This window comes from Sinocyclocheilus anshuiensis, unplaced genomic scaffold, assembly GCF_001515605.1.
Source record: "Sinocyclocheilus anshuiensis isolate Anshui unplaced genomic scaffold, SAMN03320099.WGS_v1.1 scaffold794, whole genome shotgun sequence".
Taxonomy (NCBI): Eukaryota; Metazoa; Chordata; class Actinopteri; order Cypriniformes; family Cyprinidae; genus Sinocyclocheilus; species Sinocyclocheilus anshuiensis.
The window spans coordinates 418,902-428,091 of record NW_015547683.1 but is presented as its reverse complement, the minus strand read 5'-3'; positions in this window follow the sequence as shown (position 1 = coordinate 428,091).

Below are 9,190 nucleotides of genomic sequence, written 5' to 3'. Positions count from 1 at the left end.
TGCGTTCGTGAGTGCGTGCGTGCGTGCGTGCGTGCGTGCGTGTGTGTGTGTGTTTATGGAGACCTTTCATTTTTCCTTCCCTGACTTCAAATCAGCATTTCTGGGGACATTTCTTCAGTTTGTTAACTCTGGCTTCTAGTGACCCCAAGCTCTAATGCTAATACTGACTGGTGGTCTGCGAGTTAGTGCGATATGTGTAAAGAAAGGAGCCAGTGCAAATATTTTCCCACAGCAACCAGGCTGCTTGTTATTTGTGTGCATTATGAGAGACACACATGGCTTTGACACTGGCTTTGAGCCCATGTGCCATCGTTAAAGGGCAGTTTGTCAGTGCACACTAACAGCAGGCAGACGTAAACATGAGGATCTGTCTAAAGTGCTCCAAAAGAGTAACCTCTGCCTGTTTTAGAGCGCCAAAGAGTCCAATAATAGCCTGTTACAGACCATAACTGGGCCTTCTGGAGTGTGTATGTGTCAGTGGCCCCAAAAAGTATTTGGTCAATTTAGACACTCTTAAAATATATGAATGTCATTGCTTTAAATAGTAACATATTAAACCAAGTATTTATTTGCACTTTAAGCAAAACAGTGTCACATGAAGTCGCACATGAGATGAAATGTGGCATTGTGACGAAAAAGTAACAGTTTTAACCCAACCGTATGAATCACAGGTGAATCAACATCATGGATCAAGATTGAAACACTGTCGAATTCTGTTTCAGTTTTGCAATTCGAATGAACAATGATATTGCAATGTTGTTTCACCATGCTTGAATGAGTTTCAATATTGATTTATAAGATTTTTGGAAACCATTTAGCATTAAATGTTGTTTTAACGTTCTTTTGATGCTGAAACAACACTTGACATTTTTTTCTACCACATTTAAATGTTGAAGGTCGTCAGGCACCAACTGGATAAAGGATATTAAGTCACTTTCTGACATAGTACCAACTGTGAGTAAAAAAATTACTCAATAAGTTGCAATTATGAGAAATAAAGTAGCATTTGTGAGATAAAGTCGCAATTATCTACATTCTGAGGTGGAATTGAGATTCCATACATGCATACATTTTTAAGTGTGCTTCCAAATATTTTTTGGGCCTACTATCATGTATGTGTGTTTTTCTCTTTTCCACATCTCGTTCGTTTGGTTTGATAATAGCCATAACTCTATAGCCTTTAATGACTCTGTGTGTGTGTGTGTGTGTGTGTGTGTGTGTGTGTGTGTGTGTGTGTGTCTCAAATGAGCCCTAAAACCACTAGATCTTCTGAGTGATGGGGACTAAGTAGCACTTGTAGTGTATTTCAAGTCTTAAAAGCATATTTAAGAATATGCTTGCAGATAATATAATATTAATAAAATAAAAGGCTAATTAAGTGTACTAAAAGAGAGTGACTGTGACACTTTGGTGCACTTTGTAATAATGTCAAATTTAAAGTTTTACCTTAAAGTACATGCTTGTCAGCATATTCGACAGTACACTTTAACCATATTTTGAAGACAATAAAAGTAATTATGAAAGTAAATATAAAGATGTACTTAAGTCTTACTTAAGAGGGTCAAAAAAGCACTCTAAAATTCAGATAACTGCATTTAATATACATTTAAACAATAACACATTTTAATTTAATTGCAAATAACAGTGCACACTTAAGTATATTCTTTTAAAGTAAATTATTTCTGTAATAAGCACTCTTTTTAAAAGTATGCTAAAGTGGGCTTCAATTTCACAAGGGATGTTATGGCCTTCAACTGCTAAAGAAGGAGAGAGCAAGACAAGGAAGAGAAAGAAAGAGAGGGATTGAGAAGACTGGCAAATTTCTGCGAAGGGAAAGACCAGAGTGGAAAAGTGATTTGTGCCAGTTCTTGATTGGTTCTGGCTGCAGCGCTTGATTAAAAGATTAACATGAAGATAAGGAAGTTTAGAGTGAACATAGACAAGCACATATACACATAAACACAGCTACTGGCTGTCAGTGTCTGCATGGTCTTACAGATTGTTTGTTGTGTTTTACTGACTGCCCACGGAGTGCTAAGAACTCCAGGACACACACACGTGCAAAGAGACGGCATACTGCCAATAATTCACATGCTAGCACGCGTCTGTTAACAATAAGAGCAGAAGCCATTGTTCTCGACAACAGGATGATGATTGTGCCTCTTATGGGAGAAAACAGATGGTCATCAGAACTACAACAATGCAGCCCTTAACAAAACATGCTCATTTATCATAGGACAGACAAGCCATAAATAATATTGCATTCTCATACAGGATTGAGATTAAATCTCAAATTATTGTGTAAAGGGATAATTCATCCAAAAATGGAAATGCTGTCATCATTTACTCATCATTTACCCACAAGCAAATCTTGCATGATTTAGTTTCTTCTGTTTTTCGTCCATACAATGTACGTCAGTGGGGTCCAAAACAATGGCGGACCAAAATAAAAAAACAATTTTAAGAAAAGACATTTTAAGAAAAATCTTCTTTTGTGTTTTTTACAGAAGAAAGAATGCCATTCAGGTTTGGATCAACATGAGGGTGAGAAATTATGACATAATTATGTTTTATGCATTTTTGGCTGAAATATCTTTTTAATTGATTTCAAATTAAGCAACTTTTCCCCAGGCTCACAAATAATATACACTAATATACAGAAGCTTGTTTCCACCACAGGACTAAAAAAAAAAAAAAACTGATTTTTTATCTCCTAATTGCAAGAAAAAAAAACATCAGAACTGCAAGATATAAACCAACAATTCTGACTTTTTTTCTCACAGTTCTGAGTTTACATCTTGGAAAATCTATTTTTTTGTCTGCCATGGAATAAAAAAAATTAAAAGATAAATAATTAAAGGTCATTGCGACTATATCTCTCAATTCTGACTTTTTTCTTAAATGTGAGATATAAATGAAGATTGCTAGAATAAAAGTCACAATTACCATTTTTTTTCCCATGGTGGAAACAGTTTCCATACTTTTGCTCTTTCTTTCATCTCTCCATCCATTCAGTCCGGATCATTTGGTCCATTTGGAGTGCAAGAGTTTGTCTTTAACATTCAGTGCGGTTTACAGCTACAGTAAAATCTCTGGAATAGAAACACGGCTATCTGGTGAAACAGGGTATGCAATGTTTAAAATCCACCTGTCACTCAAACTGTGACACCTCTGCCTCTCAGCGGGACGCCGCTATGGGGGTCTGACAAAGCACATACACACAAGGACAGAATTAGTTTAAAAGTGGCTGCTCAATAACAGCCACATTTGGGTCACTGTAAACCATATGGCAAAAGAGGTTTTGACAGAGTGTAAAAACAATCTTGGGCCTTAACAGAAACAGCCCTTCAGGGGCTCATGAATAGCACACACATACATATTTAGAACATTTTCGGTGGGAACAGTCCAAAGTTATGAAGCACCTCTCTCTCTAGCGAAAACTTGTCTGGCAAGTCAGAAATCTAGTCTACAAATACAAGGGAATGTTCTTGTTATTCTGTTTGAATAAGGGCCGCAGTATATTTCTGCTTATATTCTGATGAATGTAATTAGATTTTTTTTTTGAGGTGGTATTTGCATGTTTGTACATATTAGGCTGAAATAATTGCTAATTTAATAATAATTCCTAAATTTTCCTAATGTGCATATTTCATTGTCAGTGAGTCCTGAGAAACAAATATAGGGGGGTTTTCTTCAGAATACAGGGCCATTTGGGTGCAATGTGTGCATGTAAAATACTAGTATAACATTTAATTAACAAGACACTGTCATATTATTTATTAGATGAGATTTTTGTTATCTGATCACAAGTGGTCAGCCGAGGCACATTTTGTTATTTCCACCTGTGACCACTTGTGTTCAGGTTTCTTTGAGATCAACCCCTCTTATTTTGTCTCACCCTACATCACATTCGCCGGGGCAGCACATGCCATGCAAATACGAGGCTTACAAACAAACAAACAAACAAAAAGAAAAGATATGGATGGCATTAGTGATTTCAAGCATAATCCATGTGTTTTAGTGAAGTTGGAATCCCTTGTTTTGACCACATCGCATATGTAATGAAAATGCTACCCGTACCTGACTAGCCTGTTTGTGATCGGATGACCAAAATGCATTTTGATACCAGGTGGATGATAATTTTTGTTGATAAAACACACAGTACAATGCATATGAATACTTAATGTAAAAAAAAAATTTTTTTTTAAATAAAAGTTTTTTGTTATTTAATTATTATTTGCTATAGTTAGGGTATTGTTAGCCATTTTGGACTTTTGACCTGCAGAATTCAGCCTATACATTCTTAATGTATCGGGTTTGACACAGAAATGTTTTGGGAGAAGAATGTCATGGGTTATTAATATTTTTTCATTCATTTTAGTTTGTGATTTATTTCATGGCACACAAAATTATAAGCATATGACTTCTAAACTTACTGTGACAAGGTGACAAGTACTGTACAGAGCAAAACCCATATTTGCTCACCATTAATCTGAATATTAATATGGGATACATATGGTGAGAGATTTTGGGTCTGAGGTAGAAAATATGATTGCTTATAAGTTTAGCAATAACTCATTTAAACTGAATGATTAAAAATACATAATTATCCCTAAATGTTCAACAAAAATAGGCCATTTCCTGAGAATGACATATTTGTGATATATTTTATGGCACTGAACATTATAACAAGCAATAACTTTAACTTAACAGGATGACTAGCTCTTTTGCTTGTGAAAACTGGTCTGAATTAGTTCACTGTTTACTCTTGTACTGTGCTCTGTCTTTCTTTTTACATCTGTCTAGTGGGTAAAACCGATTTGTGTGTGTGTGTGTGTGTGTGTGTGTGTGTGTGTGTGTGTGTGTGTGTGTGTGTGTGTGTGTGTGTGTCTTCGGCAAAGCCGTGGAGAAGCTTTTGTTTTCTGCAGGATTTGGATCCAGATGTGTCCAAATTCCACTCAGGCCCCCAGGAAAGAGGTAACCAGATAGGCAGTAAGCTTTATCCTCATGTTTTAAATGTGCAGTGGTGTGAATGCACATTGTGTGTGTGTGTTTGTGTGTGTGTGTGTGTTGTTCTCTTTGTGTGTGTGTGTGTGTGTGTGTGTGTGTGTGTGTGTGTGTGTGTGTGTGTGTGTGCGTGCGTGCGTGCGTGTGTGTGTGTGTGTGTGCGCGCGCGCATTTTTGTGACAAATGAGGACATAATAATAATAATAATAATAATGACAAAGGTATGACATAGGTATTACAAGGAGAAGGTGACTTTTCAGGACATTACCCCATGTCCCCACTTTTCAAAACGCTTATAAATCACACAGAATGGAGTGTATTGAAAATCTGAAATAGCACAAAGTTTCCTGTAAGGGGTAGATTTAGGGCTAGGGTTGGTGTAGGGCAATAGAATATACGGTCTGTACAGTAGAAAAACCATTACGCCTATGGGATGTCCCCACTTTTCACAAAAACAAACCTGTGTGTGTGTGTGTGTGTCTGAGTGTTTATGTGTTTCATTCTTCTCTAATCCTGCTCATTATCCATTCCTGCCTCTCATCACCTTTATCTTCTACCTCTGTTTTTCCTTCTCTCCTTGTTTTTCCTTCCCATATTTTCCCGCCCTTTTCCTCCCTCTATCCCTCCTTCCCACCATCACCACCTCTTCCTGATCCACAGCCCAAGGGCTCCACATAAATGCTTGTTATACAAATAATGATTAAAGAAGGCACTTCCTGTTAATTCAGAGATGTGTTGCTTAGCAACATCCGAAGAGTGAAAAGCAGAAGAACCAGCTTGACTTTTGGTTCTCAAGACCTTTAACAGTCATAGTCTGTTTGGGGTCTGAGAGACCTCAAGGCAGTTTTAATCGTTTGTAGATTGTACTTAAAGCTGCATTCCATAACTTTTTTTTGGTTAGAAATTATCCCAAATCAATTATTGATCAAGTACATAACCAATCAGTGTTCAAAACTATCTCCTTATCTTAGCACATTGGTGCTAGAGAGGTGTGGCTTGCAGAACTTCGCACACTGGCACAATGGATGAGAAGCGGCATTATAATGCATTATAATTGTACCAATTCCTTGTTAATATACTACATAAAGTCTGTAAAATTGTAAATTTTACATCCTAGTCTGTACATTTTAATAAACAGTTCTAAAAGTATTAGATGCCAGATATATGTATTATTTAAGCTATGACTCTGGATAATTGTTTTTTAGAATAGTGATATTTTAATGATTATTCATTCATACATACATTGCCTATGTATTTTCGTATGTCATATTTGTACAAGACCTCAAAAGTAACCCGGGCCCAGGCCCGGGCGATCCCCCCGCTTCCACGATCCATGATATGAGCTAACTTTGCGATCGTTAGATTTGATCACCATTGGTATCTCGATTTATTGTAAAACTTTTTTTTTTCAGTTGGTCAGAACAAAACTGGCAGCCATGTTATTTGTTCAGATGGCATTTTCCGGTAAAACTTCTTATTTTGTACATACTTCCAAGACATAGTATCTGTAATTCCGAAGTACAGTGAATATACACCTCAAAACATTAGATTTATTCGTGCTGAAGAGCCGTGCCAATGCACAACCCACGTAAAGAAGATATTTCTGCAAATAATTGCAACTGCAGGTTTCAAACAAAGATGGCGACAAAAAGGCAAAATACGGACTGCAGCTGTAACATAACTATCAGGTTGATACTTATGATATAACTATCAATAAAAATCAATATAAACAAAATCCCATATGAAAAATGACATTTTACAAAATATACTTCATAGCATCTTTTTTTGGGGCTGAACTATGCCTTTAAATGAACTTGAAGGGGACAAAAGATCAATTTCAAAATTACTATACTACTATTATTCATAAATGTTATAGATTACTGGAGTCTCTTGAACCCAAGAGATTCCAGAGCACTTCCTGCTTTGCTTGCTGCTTTATCCATTCAGGGGACGAAGGACAAGGGAGAGAGGCAGGTCAGAGGTCACTAAGCCCTCAGTGCAAGTAGGGAAACACCTTGCAAACCCTCTTTGTTCCTGATTCAGATTTAGAGAGGGTAAGGGAGAGAGAGCCCATGTTTATGATGTATAGAATGGTTTATATATTATTCGGTTAAAAAGATGAGATATAAGATAGAAAGACATTTCCAGATGGCAATTTTATTGCTGTTTCATAACTCAAGAGACTCAATTTAGTTACTGGTTATGCTTAATTTAGCTTAATTTTTTACATGTATGATTTTGTGGATGTAAAAGGGTCAGAAATGAATGAGGGCTTGGGAATGAATGAATTTGTTTTTTTAACAAATTGGTTGAGTGAATGATTCTGTGAACTATTCATAAAGACAGTCACTTGCTTTGTTCCAGAATGAATCAGTCATTTTGAATGAATCGGTTGAGTGAATGATTAAATAACTCACTAATTAATAGTCACTTGCTACCACCTGCTGGCAGTTTCAGATTCATGTTTAAAAGTACAGTATCATGTCATTATTTCCATCTTTTCATATTTCTGTATTCAAAGTGTTATATTTAAAATAGTCTCATAACATTATTTATGCAATTGTAATTGCAGAGTAAATGTATTCATGCCACCTCTGAGCTGCATTAAAAAGTCTGTTTAAATACATCTAAATGTGACTTCAGATGCAGCTTCTGTGCCATCTCTGCAGGGCAAAGATGGATTCTGTTGATACTGAATTTGTTGGGATAATGCACACATTTAATAACATTTGCCCTTACACAGGTAAAAAAAAATGCCATAAGGGGGCAAATATCTCCCCTTAATGGAAAAGTTAATTTATGTCACTAGTGTGTATTTGAGTGTGTTTTTGTATGTGTCCTATCCAGCATCTCACAGAAAATTTCCAGTACCACCCTGCTATAACTGTACAATGCCAAATACAGTAGAAACAGGAACCAGCAATCATTGATTGCCTGATGCAATAGCTTCCTCCATAACAATGGCCTTATTTGATCCAGTGCTCCACATTCACACAGGTTTGTCTGTACTGTGTGCAGCCACTTGAGGACTGTCAGCACTGTGTATGTGTTCATGCACCAGCATGTGTGTCCATTCGAGCTATTTATGAGCCACATAATTTATGGATGATTCTCAGGAAATAGTGCCTTTTGTGTCTTGTGTCCCTATTTCCTACTACTGACATATTTATCTGGACACTGAACTCAGTCAGGTTATTTGAATTCATTTTGTGTGTAAAAATAAACTTTTTGAAGGTGTCCTTGTTATAGTATAATTACATCAATAAGTACAGAGTAATATTGATTAACAACATTTAATTACTATAGGGTTAGGGTTTGGTTGTCATTACTTGCTTGTAATCATGCATAATTTATTGTTACTAATATAGTAAGTACATTTATAACAAGGACACTATAAAATAAAAGTGGTGTCATTTTTAAGATGAATATCAAGATGAATATCAGTAAACGTGTCCCCAATGTCCCCCTTTTTTTCTTTTCTTTTCTTTTTTTTTTTTTGTCAAAGAGTGAATGTGGTATAATGGAATAAATGTGTGGTGCATAACATTATATTCTGTAACATACTGAATGTTACTGTTGGCACAAAACATTTTGAAGACAACAGAACTTATTACATTTACTCAGTTATTATTACATTTTTAGACTGTAACCATCTTTTTGGGATTTGGATAATGGAACTGGTCACTGAAAAAACTATATTCAAAAATATTTGTTAAGAGACAACATGAAACATTGGACAATAAAGTGGATAATAAAATCAGTAAATGCTGAAAGCTAGATTCACATGATCCACATGAGCAGCATGGCCCAGTGTGCCTAAACTCCAGTAAATGGCTTTGGCTACATTGCTTTTGTCATGGTTTGAACAGTACTGTTTACTTAAATTGGGCTTTTTCACATGCAAAAAAAAAAAAAAAAACATGATTGTAACTAAATAACCATTACAAAATAGCCCATAAGGAGAGTCCCATATTACATTTTCATTATGGCCTGAGATTTAAGGGCAAGAAACCACTAAAAGAAACACCATTTCAAAAGTCCCTTGGCTATGTCCAGGTGAGCTTGTGTGTTATCAGACTCATCAGCCAGGGCAGTCTTAGGGTAAAGAGTCAAAGAGTCACGCAGCTGCCCACAGGCGCCATATTTCAAACATGCCTTCAATAATGAGCTGGGCTGGACCGAC